This window comes from Equus asinus, chromosome 20 (genome assembly GCF_041296235.1).
Source record: "Equus asinus isolate D_3611 breed Donkey chromosome 20, EquAss-T2T_v2, whole genome shotgun sequence".
NCBI classification, from domain to species: Eukaryota; Metazoa; Chordata; class Mammalia; order Perissodactyla; family Equidae; genus Equus; species Equus asinus.
In genome coordinates, this window is record NC_091809.1 from 65424909 (window position 1) to 65442902 (window position 17994).

Sequence of the window (17994 nt, forward strand, 5' to 3'; positions counted from 1 at the left end):
TCCTTTCCTTTGTGGTGTCTGTGATGGGGAGCTTATATCAATGTTTTCTATAATACAGAGTCAAATATTAAAATGGAATTGTATCTATGTCTTTTATCTCTTTATTTTAGAAGGCCTGTTTGATCTCAGAATATACGTATATTATGTACAATATGTAACATATATAATTTATGTATATATAAATATATATTATATAAATGAGATAAAAGTTATACTATTTTGGGTTTTGATCTTAACCATCTGCTCTTATCTTGAAATATTTAATAGGCTTAAATCAAGCAAATGTGATTATCCCTTCAAAATTTGTGTTACGTTATTCATATTTTATTTATAAAGCAAAGGTCAGAGCTAATTGGATTATTTCTTATCTAGAGTGTGTACATGAATGTAATACTGTCGTGTTCTGAGTATGCAAATCTAATCAGGCTCACAGAGCAGATGTTAGGTAGACAGTGAATAGTGTCCATTGCATATAATCGTTTCAATAGCCAGAGGGAAAATGATTGAAGTTAGTGCTTATTCGTGACTAGCACGACCACTCCTCACACCCATGTCAGCTCTTAAGAACCTAGGAATCGAAAAGAACAACTTTAGCCAGATAAAGGATATCTGTCAAAATTCAGAATACACCTCATACTTAATGGGGGAATGTTAGAAGCGTTTCCTTTAAACTAGGAAACCTGATTACTACCACCACTTTTATTCAACATTGTGCTCAAATTCCTAGCCAGTAAAATAAGAAATGAAAGAAAGAAACAGAACTTTTATTATTTATAGATGATTGTCTATACAGAAAATTTAAGAAAAATCTGTATGCAAACTACCAGCACTGTTGCTAGATACAAGATAACTTAAAAAAAAAATCAGGCTTCTGTACCTTACCAAAATGTTTAGATAGAGTGATTTTAAAAAGATTCCAGTCACAAGAGCAACAAAATTACGTTACTCAGGAATAAGTCTAATACAAGATATGGAAAAACTTTATGGAGAAAGTTGTAAAATTTTATTAAAGAACCTAAAAAGACTAAATAAATAGATGAGTAGACACGATAGCCAAGAGATGTCAAATATTTTCAATATTTCTGTTAATTCAATGTAATTTCAAACCAAATTCAAAAGTTTGTCTTGTAGAACTTGGCAAACTGATTCTAAAATTTATATGGAAAGGTAGAAGGTCATGAATACCTAAGAGGAAAAATGAAGAGGGGGAATTCATGTAATCAGATATAAAGCTAAAGTAATTAGAACAGGAATAGATCAGTGAGACACAAGACAGAGTTCAAGAACAGACTGATGTAGGAATTCTGTATATGACAGAGATGATATAACAAATCAGTGGAGAAAGAATGAACTATTTGGTTATCCATGCTGGGTTAGCCATATTGAAATGAAAAACAAAGAAGTTGGGTTTCTAATTCACTCATACACAGAAATTGAATTTATTAGATTAAAAATCTAAAATTGAAAATAAAAAAAATTTTTTTTTGATTTTTTAATTTCATAAGAAAATGTATATCTTTATGACTTGTGTCAGGAAGGAATTTTAAAATAAGATCCCAAAATATTAACTGCAAAATAAAATTTTATTTTTTTACTTTTTATTAAGGTTATGATAGTTTACAGCCTTGTGAAATTTCAGTTGTACATTACTGTTTGTCAGTCATGTTGTAGGTGCACCACTTCACCCTTTGTGCCCACCCCCCAAACCCCCTTTCCCCTGGTAACCACTAATCTATTCTCTTTGTCTACATCTTTAACTTCCACATATGAGTGGAGTCATAGAGAGAATGTCTTTCTCTATCTGGCTTATTTCACTTAACATAATACCCTCAAGGTCCATCCATGTTGTTGTGAATGAGACAGTTTAACCTTTTTTGTGGCTGAGTAGTATTCCATTGTGTATATATACCATATCTTCTTTATCCAATCATCAGTTGATGGGCACTTAGGTTGCTTCCACGTCTTGCCTATTGTAAATAATGCTGCAGTGAACATAGGGGTACATGGGACTTTTGGAATTGCTGATTTCAAGCTCTTTGGATAGATACCCAGTAGTGGGATGGCTGGGTCATATGGTATTTCTATTTTTAATTTTTTGAGAAATCTCCATACTGTTTTCCATAGTGGGTGCACCAGTTCACATTCCCACCAGCAGTGTATGAGGGTTCCTTTTTCTCCGCAACCTCTCCAACATTTGTCACTTTTTGTTTTGGTTATTTTTGTCATTCTAACGGGTGTAAGGTGATATCTTAGTGTAGTTTTGATTTACATTTCCCTGATGATTAGTGATGATGAGCATCTAAGAAAAGTTTATTTTTATTAAGTAAAAAATAAATTTTAAAAGTTTTATTTATAAAAAATAAAAACAAAAGTTTTATTGTGCTAAAATGGTGAGTAGAGACCTTTTCTTGTTTATTTGATTTCTGTTTATGTGACCTCTTTCAAATTAAGCTCTACAAAGGCAGAAACCTTAGATATATTCCTAGTGCATAGAACTGTGCCTCAATGAATGTGACTTAAAAGCTATTTTATACTTGTGGCCAGTTGTATCCTCAAGCTCCATGGGGCTGGAAACATTTGTCCTCTCATTTGCTGTATTTAATTGATGGAAAAGTTTGAGGAGCACTTCTAATTGACTGAAACTTGAAACTACCCATCACCTACATCTGGGAAACTAAAGAAGGAAATTCTGTATTTTTATTCATAGTTCCACATAAATCTGTGCATTTATTTTCATTGTACTCTCTTGAAATTTCCTGAGTGTTCTGGGGAAAAAGTGTCTGGTAAGACATGGTCTCTGCTAGCCTGAAGCTTAGAGTCATATTGTGGGAAAAGAGTGGGAAATCAGTGATTATTGTGTGATAGATACTGTAATGATGATATACCTGGGGGGAAGAAAGGACAGAACATTCTAAGACAGTCTATGTTATAAATAAAGTGCTACTACACTTAAAAATACAAGAAAATATTTGGAGGGCATTTACGAAAACAAGACTTTAAAGAAAAATAAACATTGGAAAAGTAAAAAGAATATTACTATAAGCCCCTTGAGAGCAGACGTATCTTATTCTTCTTCCCTATTGTATCCTTAGAGCTTAGTATCTGGAATGTGGAAGGTACCCAGGAAAAGTTTGTTGACTGAATCAGTGGAAGAGAATGAGAAATACTGAGTTATTTTCCCTTTTATCAAAATGTCATATCTTTTAAAAAATGCTCATTTTTCCCCTTTACCTCCCATCCTTAATAGTTCTCTAGTTCTTATGTCTTATAGGTTTGCATTTCTCTGATTCAGCTAATGTAATACCGTAAGGCTAATCTTCCTCGGACATGACTTTCATAGTATGATACCCCTGTTCAAAAATTTTCAAGGGGATCCCTGTTTCTTATAGTTGAAAATGCAGATTTCTAAGTCTTATGTTCAGGGTTTTTCATGTTTGGTCCCATCACAGTGATCATCCTATATCTCCAGCTGTTTCCAAACATAACCCCACCTCTATAGGTAGGGAGTCTTCTTATAGTCCCTTAAACATGATGAACTTATTCCCACTTCCATTCATGCTGCTCACACATCTGAAATGTATTCTGCTCTTCAGTGAAACAAATATGGTCAGCCTGTTAATCATAGACTCAGCCCCATCTCTGACCCTTCCAGCCCATTAAGATTTTTTTTTCTAGTAGGAGATATTTAGATAAAAATCAGAGAGATAACAATGTTGAAAAGAACCTTGAAGAAATTATATGAGGAAAATTTGGAAGTGAGACAGAAGGCAGTCACTAATTCATCTCCTTTATCAAAGAGCCACCAGAATCCATTTGAAAATGTTCACAGTTTTCTCGTTTCCATCCTTAGTAGGAAAATGACTTCTGTCCAACCTTTCATGGTTTCTATTTTACTGAAACTTTTCTCTCTAAAATTACCATTAACTATCCTTTGTAAAATTTTGTATCTTTTATAATAACATTGATAGTTTTTTTATTATAAAATTGATGCAGTGTAATAAGAATTTGTTGGAAATAGAATTAAGGAAAAATTAAAAACCACCAGTACTTCTACTACTCTATTACTCTTAGTATTTGGTACACAAAAACTCTTCCTTAAAAGTTTCTGCATAGAATTTTTATGATTATACAGTTGGGTATCAGAGTAAAAGGCCTCAACTCTACTCACAAGCTTCTGATGTCAGCACTTGGCTAGGCTATGTAAGTAGGGTCTTGCTACGATACTGTCCAGTAGTCTATAGCATATTTATTGGGGTTGTAATTATTTTGATATGATTTGCAGATACTGTTGCAGATATTATTAACCCCTTTAAGGCTTAAAAGAGTAAAAGTTCTGAGTATGTTAAAAGTTTTAGTAAAAAGAGCCAAATAATTATAATAGAAACATAAATGGAGATTATTTAAAAATTAGAAAGTATGAAAAAATGATAAATGTAAAACTATATTGAATATACTCATGAAGCAACAGGAATAATATTGAGTGTATTCAGTTGATAGTAAGAAGATAAGGAAAAGTGTATGTGCCTAAAGGATATTTAAATGGTTAGAATACTTATTAACATGAAACTAATTCTGGAGAAGATGAAGTGTTTCAGACTTCAAGCCTGAGCATAGTAAAAGTGCTGCTGATATAATTTCTGTTAGAAGCTACAAATGGTTCCATGTGATCACCTTTTTATACAGTCATACGTTGCTTAACATCAAGGATACATTCTGAGAAATGCATCATTGGCGGTTTCATCATTGTGCGAACATCATAGAGTGCACTTAGACAAACCTAGATGGTATAGCCTACTACACACCTTGGCTATATGGTACTAATCTTATGGGACCACCTTTGTATATGTGGTCCATCTTTGACTGAAACATCATTATGTGGCACATGACTTTACACAGAAAAGGCATTTAATAAAGGGTATTTGACAAAATTCAACATCTATTCCAGATTTTTAATACTTTTTTTTTTTTTAAGATTTTATTTTTTTCCTTTTTCTCCCCAAAGTCCCTGGTACATAGTTGTATATATTTTTAGTTGTGGATCCTTCTAGTTGTGACATGTGGGATGCCGCCTCAGCATGGCCCGATGAGCAGTGCCATGTCCGCACCCAGGATCTGAACCAGTGAAATCCTGGGCCACTGAGGTGGAGCGCACAAACCCAGCCACTCGGCCATGGGGCCAGCCCCCAGATTTTTAATACTTTTAATTAAAAAGGAATAGGTAAATACTGATGTAAAGATTGTGCTTAATATTAAAATGTTAAAACACTAGAAGTATTCCCATTAAAGAACATGACAAGGCAACCTGCTATCATTCCAGTGTTTTTTAGCATTGTTTATAAATACTGTCCAATGCAATTAGATAAGAGAAATACATGGGAGGCATATTATTGAAAAGGAAGAGACAAAATAAGCATTATTTTTACCTGGAAATCAAGAAAATCAAATGAATATTATTAGAAACAAAAGGCTTTAATCAAGTGATTAGTTTTAAAAAGGAGCTTGGAAGTCATCACTCTGTCCTAACAGCAAGGAGAATGCAAAATAAGTTGAAAATCAGCAACTTTTCTTAGATCTCTCAGAGAACTGAGGTCATGAGGCACACAGCTTCCCCTCAAATTCTAGAGACAGGCAGAGCAGAAACCCACCAGCAGAAACCCTCTCAGGAACTAGTATGGAGTGGGAAAACTTAGACTGTAATTGACAAATTGCTGAAGGCTCAGTGTGGAGAAATCTGAGAGTTGAAAACCCTAGGGGGCCCCAGTTTTAGGGGGATCTTTATACTTTTGTGAGTTTTGTCTACAGAAGCCCTCCCAGCTTCTTACAGTGAAAAGTGAGAAAAATCTCTTGCTTTTGGCAGAGGGAGAGGAAAAGCAACCGTTTTGAAATATGTCCCGAGCACTTTCTTCTTCTTAAAAAGGCCTACCCTCGGGGCTGGCCCCGTGGCTGAGTGGTTAAGTTCGCGCGCTCCACTGCAGGCAGCCCAGTGTTTCGTTGGTTCGAATCCTGGGCGCGGACATGGCACTGCTCATCAAACCACACTGAGGCGGCATCCCACATGCCACAACTAGAAGGACCCACAACGAAGAATATACAACTATGTACCGGGGGGCTTTGGGGAGAAAAAGGAAAAAAATTAAAAAAATCTTTAAAAAAATAAAAAAAAATAAAAAGGCCTGCCCTCAAGAGAAACTGTTTTACCAACCTAGCCTACCAACTTTTGTCAGAGCCTAACTGACCTGTGGGAAGGAAAATACCCAATTCCAATCTGCTCTGCCCATCACGTCCTACCTCAGTGGAGAAAAAAATAAAGAAGCACTTGAGATTGTCCCAGCCCATGGGCACAAGCTCACTAAAATACTGAGGACTATAGGACTCAATCATAGGACTATAGAATACTTCCCTCTCACCTCACACCTCATCCCCACATCGCTAAAGGCTTGTCTGTCTCAGCTCTTTTTACCTAGTACATCATGTCCAACTTTCAACAAAAATTTACGAGGCATACTAAAAGCCAAAATTGATACGTAAGAATCAACATCTTTCTATTATGAAAATACTTATATATCAGGGAGGGAAAGATCCTATTTATAATAACAATTAAAATATCCAAGAATAAACTTAATGTGTATGCAGAAAGTGTATGAAGAAACTTTAAAACTCTGCTGTGTAACATAAAATAATACTTAAATAAATGAAAATACATATCTTGTTTTTTGACAGGCTTAATATTGCTCAGATTTTAATTCTTGCTTATTCTGTAAATAATATGGTTAAAACTTGACAAACTGATTCTCAAATTTGTAATGACTAAAGTCTGAAAAACAATAGAAATGCCTTTCGGGGGCAGGGGGATGGCTAAATAAATTTGTATGTTTACAAGTGAATACAGTCTTTGGAAAGAAGAGGTGGATCTCCATCTGTGGATATGCAAATATGTTCAAGATAGATTAAAAAATCAAGGGCAGAATGGTGTGTATAAATACCCGTATTTTGGTAATTGTATGGGGAGGGGTAGAGGTAGCTATGGATACACAAACAGCTGGTATTAATTAGAGGCAGTTAGAATGAAAACAAGGAGACGCGTTTGGAGGCTGTTCCAACAATTCCAAGTAAAAATTGATTGAGTGTGTTGTAGGGTAATGACATAATACAGAGTGAAGGACAGATTTGAAAAAATGTATTTGTGGATGGAACGTGTTAAGTTTGCCTGAATATTGCAGATTAGGGGGAGAGAGGAGTCAAAGATGATGACTCCAGCTTTCAAACCTGGAGATAATTTATGGTTCATTTCTTTTCCAACTGCTCTCCTTTTTGTACTTTGCTCTTCCTCTCTCCTTAGCTAAACAAGGTGACCCTAACGTGTCCTTCATCCCTTGCTTATCCCTTAACCCCCGTCTCATTTCTTCCTTATGCCCCTTCTTTCTTATGGCTTCAGCTATTCTCTCTTTATGATTGACTCCCACATCTTTAGCTCTGGTCCTTATCTCTTTCTTAGCCTCTGATCTCCTCATATCAGTTGCTTGCTATACAATTGCACTGGGATGCTATCATGTCTTAGTACAGTCATACATCTGACTTAGATCATAGTCTTAGTACAGTCATACATCTGTTCAAGTTCAGCTGCTGTTGCAAGGTATATGTCACCTTGGAAAAGTTGCTTAACTTCTGTAAGGGTCAGTTATCCCATTTATAAATGCAAATAAGAATACTACTTCTCTTTCAGGGGTATTATGAGCACTAAATGAGTAATGATCTTCTAAAAGCATTGCATTAACTGGGCCAGGTCATGATGATGTTTTCCTTGGTATGAAGCATCTGAGTTTCCTCCATATCTTTTGGTCGCTTGGTAGCTCATTTCTTTTTATCACTGAGTAATATTCCTTTGTATGGATGTACCACAGTTTGTTTATCCTTTCACCAACTGAAGGACTTTTCAGTTGTTTCCAAGTTTTGGCAGTAATGAACAACTTTTTAAGATTCAAATTTTGAAAGTTTTTCTTGATATTAGGTGTATTCATTTCCTAGGGCTGCTGTAACAAATTACTGACAACTAGGTAGCTTGAAACAACAAAAATTTATTCTCACAGTTCATGAGTGTAATATTGTGTTATAATAAGAAATATGTATTTTGGTTTTCATCCTCAGCTCCTGGCCAGAGCTTCTAAAATATTTGTAATTTCCTAAGTGATAAGAGCCAAAGGAGCATCTTTTATTATAATATTTGGTTTTTCTCCCTAGCTCCTGAAAGAGTTTCAGAGTGATAAAAGTGAAAGTTTTGTTATTCATAACACACCATTTTCAACCACATCTGAGTTTATGTTGATAAGGTGACTTTTGGAGGTCCTTAAGGATGGGGCCCTGGGTGTCAAGGGAACCAACTTTATGATTAGAGGTTTGGGACTTTTCATCCCCCTCCCATCTATGGGGAGGGGAGAGGACCTGGAGTTTGAGTTAGTCATCAATGACCAGTGATTTAATCAGTCATGTCTAAGTACTGAAGCATCTGTAGAAATACCCTAACTGAACAGCTTTGGGGATCTTCTGGATTGGTGAACTCTTTGAGGTGCTGGGAGGGTGATGTGCCCAGAGAGGGCATGGAAATTCCATAGACTCACCTACCTCATATCTTGCTCTATGCAGCTCTTCCATCTGGCTGTTTCTGACTTATATCCTCTATAATAAAATGGTAAATATAGATAAAGTGTTTCCCTGAGTTTTGTGAGCCATTCTAGCAAATTATCGAACCAGAGGAGAGGGTCGTGCGAACACTTGATTTATGGTCCCAGAGATTGGTGTTTGAAGTGGTGGGCGGTCTTGTGGGACTGAACCCTTACCCTGTGGGGTCTGCGCTGACTCTGTAATGTAATGACTGAATTGTAGGATCCTTAGTTGGAGTCTCCTGAGAACTGGAGAATTGCTTGGTATGGAAACACTCACATGTCTAGTGTCAGAAGTGTTGAGTAGAATATAGAAAAACAGTATTTTTGCTTTTAGGAGGCTAGTAATCTGAAATCATGGTGTTGGCAGGGTTGGGTTCCTTCTGAGGGCTCTGAGAGTGAATCTGTTCCATACCTCTCTCCATGCTGCTGGTGAAGGCCAACAATCCTTGGTGTTCCTTGGCTTTTAGACCCGTCACTCCAGTCTCTGCCTCCATCTTCACCTGGCATTTTCCCTGTATCTCTGTGTTTTTACAAGGCCATCTTATAAGAACAACAGTCATATTGGATTAGGGGCCCACCCTACTCCGGTATATCCTCACCTTAACCAGTTATATCTGCAATGGCCCTATTTCCAAATAAAGTTCACGTTCCGAGGTACTGTCAGTTAGGACTTCAACCTGTCTTTAACCGGGGGTGCACAGTTCAACCCATAGCATTAAATGTTGCTTTCCAGACTGTTCCTCTTTAGATACTTGTCCTTTTTTCTTGTTGTTGAATCATTGATGGTGATGTAATGTTATCCAACTTGCTAATTGTGGTTTCAGCTGAAAACCAAATTGTCCTTAGTGGTGCTATAAAAAGAAAGAGCTTCCCTGTGCTCAAATTTGGATGTACTTTCGATTATATAACCAATAAGATCCACCCCAGATGCCAGTCTGTGGCTCTACCCTGTTCAGATTTTTGTTTGTATGGTTCATTTGCTTACTTTGTGGTTTGTCAGTCAAGTTGTATAAAAAATAGAATAAAGTAAAATTGATGTAAACAGTTTTCTTTAGTAGAATTATCCAGTGAATAATAAGTTCATCATTTTTTCCTTCACAATTTTAGTACATAAAGAAACTGTGGAGGATAGTTCATAACTTCCACAGACTCACTTTTCCCTTTCAGGTGATTATAATTTAGTGTTTTGCAGATTTTAGAAAATTTCTTTTCTGTTTTTCTATCATCTGACATTGCATGTGAAAACTGACCCATAAACTTGCCAACTTCCAGATCGTTATAGACAAGGTTTCTGAATTTCCTTTATAGTAATTTCCTAATCAGAGAGAGAGGGAGATAGGTTAAAGTCACATGGAAAGTTACTGAGCAGTTTGAAAATAGTTTGATAAAGAGAGCATGGAAGAAAATGGGCAAAAAATATGGTTGAGAAGAGAGTAAAACTGGATGGATTATGTTTTAGAAATAAAAAAGCATTATAAATTTCAGTCTGTGTGGGTTTTTTTCCCACCAGTAAGATTTTAATATGATCGATAGACTTTTCTTGATAATAAGAACAGGATTAAATATTGTATTAAATGCTATCAAAGAGTAGACCTTGTATAATCTTATCTATTGATATAGCCAGAGCTCCCCAAGGCAGGCCGGGATCTAATGTATCTGATAGGATACGGAGTAGATAGTCATTTAGTAACATTATTTTGGCCCAGTAAGAGAAAGTGTTTTATGGATTCCAAGGGGTTTCTCCAGGAGAGGATTATTCTCTTCCTCTCATATCTGAGGGTGGTTTAATTTTTTCTGTACTAAAGATATTTCCATGTAAATGCAGAAAAACCTAATGAATCAGTCTGGCTTTGTTCTCTTGCTTTCTGAACCCCCATTTTAGGAAAGTAGGCCCTGGGGGTTTTTTGACATGCCTTCTTGTTTTGACTTTAACTCCTTCTTTAAATCTGCATTTCTTCTTCCGTTACTGACATATCTGAAGTGTGGTTCTTCAAGTATACTTGATTCTTTGAGTAATCAAGTATTACTCAAATATTTGCTTGTATTTGTTTGATAAGCCTAGGGTCAAATTTGGTTACTTTTTCCAAAAAGTATCTCATGTTCTTCTTTATTTCTACTTCCACAGATTAATCTAGGATTTTGATATTTCGCTCCTAGATTATTATCATTTTGTCTTTATTATATGCAGTTTTGTGCATCTCTTTAATTATGCTGTTTACCTCTATCAGTGATTTTCCTTTATGTGACTGCTCAAGTTTAAAATCCTTGCCACTTTCCCTGCCCTCCCCCCATATTTTACTATAAAAATTTCCAAGCACACTATTTGAGTGGTGAGCTCTTTTATATATTTTGGATATTAACCCCTTATCAGATATATGATTTGCAGATATTTTCTCCCATGTATTATGTGGCTTTTTCATTTTGTTGATGATTTCCTTTACTGAGCAGAAGTTTTTTAGTTTGATGTAGTTCCATTTGTTTATTTTTGCTTTTGTTGTCAAATCTAAAAACTCATTGCTAAGACCTGTGTCAAGGAGCTTACCCTCTATGTTTTCTTCTAGGAGTTTTATGGTTTCAGATCTTGTGTTCAAGTCTTTAATTCATTTTGAGTTGATTTTTGTGTATGGTTTAAGATAGGGGTCCAGTTTCATTGTTTTGTATGTGGCTGTCCACTTTTGCCAGCATCATTTATTGAAGAGACTATCCTTCCCCCGTTGTAAGTTCTTGACAACTTTGTTATAAATTAATTGACCAAATATGCATGAGTTTATTTCTGTGCTCTGTATTCTATTCCATTGACCTATGTGTCTGTTTTTATGCCAGTACTATACTGTTTTGATTACTATAGCTTTGTAATATAGTTTGAAATCAGGAAGTTTGATGGCTCCAGCTTTGTTCTTTCTCATGATTGCTTTGGTTACTTGGGATCTTTTGTGGTTCCATACAAACTTTAGGATTGTTTTTTCTATTTTTGGGAAAAATGCCATTGAAATTTTAATAGGGATTGCTTTGAACCTTTTTTGTTTTTAATGTCAGAATTTACATCTTCTCATATTGTGTATTTATGAAGGAATTAAACTGACCGTTGTTATTTTTAGTACTCTTTTCCTTTAACCTTTGTAATACAGTTAAGTGGTTAACACGCCATCCCATTACAGAATTAGAATTTTCTGAATCTGGCTATATATTTACCTGTACTAGTGAGTTGTCTATTTTCGTATGTTTTCATGTTACTATTGGCATCGTTTCATTTCAGCTTAAAGAACTCCTTTCAACATTTTTGGTAAGGCAGATCTAGTAGTGATGAAGTCCCTCAGCTTTTGTTCATCCGGGAAAGCCTTTGTTTCTGAAAGATACCTTTGCCAGATAGAGTATTCTTGTCTGGCATTTTTTCCTTTCAGCACTTTGAATATTTCCTACCATCCTCTTCTGGCCTGTAAGGTTTTTGCTGAGAAATCTGCTGATAGCCTAATGATTTTTTTTTCAGGGGGGTGGGGGTAGGTTACAGTCTTTTTTCTCTTACTGCTTTTAAGATTCTCTCTTTGTCTTTGATTTTTGCTAGTTTCATTATAATATATCTTGGAAAAGATCATTTTGAATTGAAATAATAGGGTGATCTATTAGTTTCATGAACTTGGATGTCCAACTCTCTCCCCAGGTTTGGAAAGTTCTCAACCACTGTTTCTTTTAATAAGCTCTGCCCATTTTCCCTTCTCTTCTCCTCCTGGAACTCCAGTTCTTCTCATATTCTGATATTGGTTCTTTTGATGATGTCCATAGATCACATAGGCTTTCTTCATGTTTTTCCTTTGTTGTCCTCTGACTGTTCCTAAGTTCCTATCCTCTAACTCACTGATTCTGTCTTCTGCCTGTTAATTCTGTTGTTGATGCTCTCTCTTGCATTCTTCGTTGCATTCACTGAATTTTTCAGCTCCAGAATTTGTGTTTAGTTCTTTTTTATGATTTTTATCACTTTATTTCTCGTCTTGTTCATGTATTGTTTTCCTGATTTTGTTGAATTGTCTTTATTTTCTTGTAGCTCATTGAGTTTCCTCAAAGCGGCTGTTTTGAATTCTTTTTTGGGTAAATCACAGATCTCTGTGTCTTTGGGTTCAGTTGTTGAGGGATTATGATGATCTCTTGGTAATTTCCTATTTCCTTGATTCTTCATTTTCCTTGTAGTTTTACATTGCTGTTTTGCCATTTGAAGTGACAGTCACCTCCACCAATCTTTACTTGCTGCCTTCAGGTGAGAGATACTTTTCATTGGTCCTGCTTATATTTTGGGGCTTTCTCTGACCTTGAATGCATACTCACTTCTTGCTCCCTCTTGTGGCAGAATTCTTAAGGTTGTATGTCTTTTCTTGACCTTACAGGGAACCAGGCTGCTGTTGGTAGCCTCTCTTTTTTTGTCCCAAAGGTGGTGCTGCAGCTCAAGATTGTGGTTTCTCCCTTGCTGACAGACCTTGGCTTGTTTTCTTGGCTTTTTTTCTGCATACCCTCCCTGTCTACCTGAGCTTGCTCTTGACATCCTCCCTTGGGAACATGTTCAAGGAGCTGGCCGCAGAGTGGGGAGGGTATAGATTTGGCACTTGGGGTGTTGGCGTTCCCATGGATCAGATGTGGGGATCTTTGGGTGAAGTTTTCCCTAGTGTCATGGGGGGGCTTCCTGCTGGAGATAGAATGCAGAGAACCATATTCCTTTGATGCTCTGATATTCCTGTCTGCTTCTTTCCTGAACTCTTCCTTTCCTCCAGGGATGGAACTCTTGCTTTAATACTCTGGAACTGCAGAAAAGAGATGGGTTTCTTTAGCAGTGTCCCTACAGCTGGGGAAGCTGGGTGCTCACTCACTGCTCTTCCTTTTGTCCTGTGGGAGGGATCCCCAACTTCCTCTTTCTCTAAGCTGTTATGCTTTGGAGGGAGAGGTGATGTTGGCAAATTTCCTCCTACCCACTCTAATGAATCCAGGCTTGTATTTTTTTGCTCTGGTGGAGTGCTGGAACTTCTCCTCTAGAAACCTGGAGTTCTGTAAAGGCTTTCTCATCTGTAGGTATCTGCTCAAGTCAGTGTTTTCCAGGGGTCACAGCCAAAAGGTTTTGGAGTCAGTTCACAGGCTCCTGCTGGTTCCACATCCCACATTAGTTTCTGTCTGCCTGTTACCTGATGCACAAGTGGATGAGACTCCTTCTGGGTCCCTTGGCCTATGGTGCTGAATTCCATAGATCCCACAGAGGCACTTTTGTTTATGGATAGATGCCAAGTTTTAGATGTTAAAGGGCAACAAAAATGAAGGACGTCTTTTGCTGCCGTGATGCTGACATCACTCCTCTTGCTGCTTTCTTTAGGAATAGTAAGATGTTTGCTATTCTGTAGCTGAATTTAGAAGTTAGTAGTCATAGAGTTAGAGAGATTTATGATTCTCTTTATGACATGCTGTCTCAAATTCCTGTGTATTTTAGAGCAGAGGAACAAAGCACCATGTAAATAGGCTGTTGTGAGAAGGACAGTGAAAACTTCTGTTGATGCTTCTGTTAAGTGAATAATAAGTATTTCCTACATTTTAATAGTACTTTGAAAATCCTTTTATGATGCAACTATCTCATTCGTATTCACAAACCTATAAGGTGGCTATTAATGTTATCTTGATAATATAAATGATGACACTAAGAGCTGTTAGTATAGTGGCAGTACTTGGGTTTTTTTGGCAGGAGGGTACTTAGGATATAAAACAAGTCTTTACTATACACTACAAATTTCTTGTATATGTTTTAATTTCAGTTTCCCTTTTTCAGCTTAATTACTGCCTCAGGTAATTTTCTTTTTCTTTTTTCAAAAGCAGGACATGTGTGTTACATTTTTGAGGATCTGGCATATCTGAGGATAACTTAACATGAAACTTGTTGGAGAGGTCACAGCATTTTCCTTCAATGATGTGATAAAATTTTGTTATTGTCTTCTGGAATACAGCTTTTCTGATAAGTCTGACGCTAGCCTTGCTTTTGTATGTAACTTCTCTCTCTTTTTTAGGCCTATATTCTCATAGTTCGTCTTTTATTTTTACAGTTCCAAAAAATTGGCTGAGATGCGTTGGATGTGTCTTTGTTCATTCATTTTTATGTGGAACATGGTAAACTATTTTGATCAACACTCTTAGAAAGTATTCATTTCAAAAGCATGTTCTTTAATTATATATTGGATTATTGCTCCTATTCTCTTTTGATTTTTTTACTTAGGAAATAGAATTCTTTTATTGGCTCCTTATTATCTTCCCTGATGATTTCTATCTCTGTTCTTTTTCTATAAGTTCTTAGAGCATTTTTCATGTTTGCCCTCAACATAAATGCTGTTTTCTGAGTAATCAGTTCAGTTCTTTATTAATTCCAACAGATTTTTCTTTCTGCTATTATGTTTTTAATTTTTGCAATTATTCCTTATCTTACCCATTTCTCTTAGTCTCAGTGTGTCTCTCCTTGTGGCTTTCTGTTTCTATTTCTTAGGGTATATGGTTGATTTCCTTTTGAGTTTGCCAAATTGCTTATAAATATTTCTCCTAATGCCTGTAGGGAATTATTTTCAAGACTGTTCCTTTGTTGTCCCTTAGGCTGATACTTCCTTTTCCTTGTCAAATAAACTTTTTTTTTAGGCCCTATTTTTTCTCTTCTGTTTGATTATGGGTAGGTTTATTCAGAATCAGTGTTTGCCAACAAACAAAGGGTCTGGATTGCCTTTGGCCCTGTTCTGTTCACTTGTTTGAGTTCCTTTTTATATCTTCAGCTCTAAAGTAAGTTGTTTATGTATAACGTTTAGAATACGCCTATTAAAGTCTGTCATCTAGTCAGCTTTTGTAGACAAAGGTAGGATCTTGTCTTGCTTCTCTTCAGTGCCTTGCTCTCTGGTTAGAGAGAGTCTAAGAGAGCCTGTGATTCTCAACATGCACTACTTGTATGAGTTTCCCTGTGTCTTTTCTCACTTTATAAAGCTTTACTTATGAAGATTACACCTCCTATGTTACCATGTGCCTCTGCCAGAACTATCTTCCTCTTCACTCCTGTATACAACACACGTTTTCTGGGGTTTGCAGTTTCTTTCTGAATGTGGAAATATAGAAAGAGAGGAAGTGTCATAGGGAACAATACTGTAGCTACAAGAAGGTATACAACAGCTACAAGAAGGTATGCCTATGGAATATAGGAACTGCTGCCCAGCTTTGTAAGGGACGTAATCTTTGTATTTCCAAATTAGGTGGTAGACAATGGGCAAAGGAGAAAGCATCTTCCTTTGTGTGATCTTTCACATGAATAGCATTGTGTGATTTTTTTTCAGTATACTGTGTGTTACTTATTATGTTATCTTTCTATCTAATTTTGTTGTCTTCATAACTAGTAGAAATTCTTACCAGATTTTGGCAATCAGCTTGTTAGTCTGAATTTTTATTATTATTAATAGAGAACACTTATTAAGTATATATGATGTGTCAACACTGATAAAAACTAAATATATTAATTCATTTAAATTTTATAACAACCCTTTTGTTGGGTACATTTATAATTATTACAATTTTATGGATGGGGAAAATGAGGCATAAAGAGGTTGAACACCTTGTCTAAGAGTACCTCCGTAGCATGTGGCACAGTCACGATTTGAACCCAGGAAGTCTATATATTTGCGTATTCCAAGTTTTTATCCAGTTTTTCTGCAACTTATAGGCCCGCCTTCCTCCCTCTCTTTCTGCCTCCCTTCATTTTTTTTCTCCCACTTTCTCTCTTCTTTTCTTTGTTTTGTGGCTACATAAAAGACTATATCAGGAACTGGCAACTAGATACCATTAAAAAATGTGACTTTTTTTTGAGTTTTAGAATGGAATATAAAAAATATATGTGTGTGTGTATATATATATTTTAGTTCTTTGGGTATTGCATTAAGGTTACTTTATGAAACCAATTATTAAACTTTCAAAAGTATGAATTTATTTCGATTTCAAATTTATTGAGCAGAATTAATTTGTTCTCTGTTATTTGCCTTAGGCGAGCATTGGGCTGTAGCAATAATGTCTAACCTTTTGTCTAATCCTCCCTAAGCACCTAACTTGAACCAGGGAATGACTTGATTATCATGAAAAATTAGATTTACTAGATTAGCACTGCCTGATACTGGCACCACTAGAGATATGGCTACTGAGTGCTTGAAATGTGGCTGGTCTGGATTGAGATTTGCTGTAAGTATAAAATACACTCCAGATTTTGAAAGCTTAGTATGAATAAAAGAATATAAAATGTCTCATTAATACTTTAAAAATATTTATTACATGTTGAAATGACAATATTTTTGATTTATTGGATTAAATATTAAAATCAATTTTGCCTGTTTCTTTTTTGGCTGTTTTAATGTGACTACTAGACAACTGAAAATTATATATGAGGCTCATTAGTCTGTTAGGGAAGAGGACAGACAGGCAGTTAGTACGGTGTGGTAAGTGCCAGATAGGAACTCATACAGAAGCTGTCTAACCCAGTTTTGAGGCCTACTGAAGGTGACCTTTAAGGCAGCAGTAGTACCTTGTTTTTTCTTCCTTTTCCTTCTTTTGAAGACTCTTAAGTCTTACTTTTTGGATGGAAGGAAATAAAAGTCAAAAGCTATTTAAAAAAATGTTTGAGAATCTTTCTAATGGTCTTGGTACTCAGTGTAATGAAAGAAATCAAAGTTGCAGTAGAAGGCCTGAGTCTGCTCTCAGAGACCACTACTCGGCCCTCCTCCAAAACTGGCTGAGACAACCAAATGGATGGTAGTGCTGCTTGCTAAGTGTGGAACACAGGTCAGTTTGAGATCTGTTGAATTCAGGGTGTCTGTGGGACATTTAGATGGAGAGGAACACTAGGCAGTTGATGTGTGGAACTGGAGTCTGAGAAAAATCTTGGCTGTCAAGGTAGATTGAATTTAGGTGAAGTCATAGATAAGGTATGTGATCATCAGAAAGTGAGTAAAGTGAGAAATGGACAAACCTCTGAAGAGCAGGAAAGGTTGAGGAGAGGGAATATAAAGGTCATTGAAAAAGAATGACCAGGGAAGGGAGAATTTAGCCAGGATAGTATGCTTTCAAGAAGCAGGCAACTGCAGATAGTATCTATTGTAGCTAAAGATAAAAATAAAGACTGAGAAATGTCCATTGTCTTTAATAATGAGGAGGTTATTGGGGAGAAAGCAGGTTCCCTGGAAGGGGTTGGATTAGGTGGCAAAGCCAGATTGTAGGTTAAGGAATTAATAGGAAGTAAAGAATTGGAGGCAGTGAATTTTATTGTTTGGCAGTGAAAGAGGTGGAGGGAGAGGCTTTTGGT

The 17994-nt window shown here is 36.2% G+C and overlaps 1 protein-coding gene across 14 annotated transcripts in view; it reads left to right on the forward strand.

Annotated features, from left to right (window-relative positions):
• MTMR2 (myotubularin related protein 2) overlaps positions 1–17994 on the forward strand; it is a 101884-nt gene that overhangs the window by 44750 nt on the left and 39140 nt on the right. For 3 of the 14 annotated variants that reach the window (XM_070490403.1, XM_070490404.1, XM_070490402.1), the window contains one exon: positions 12843–12909. The exons of the other annotated variants lie outside the window; for them this stretch is intronic. The gene's annotated coding sequence lies outside the window, so the exon portion shown is untranslated. The remainder of the gene's footprint in view (positions 1–12842; positions 12910–17994) is intronic. 14 annotated transcript variants of the gene reach the window in all.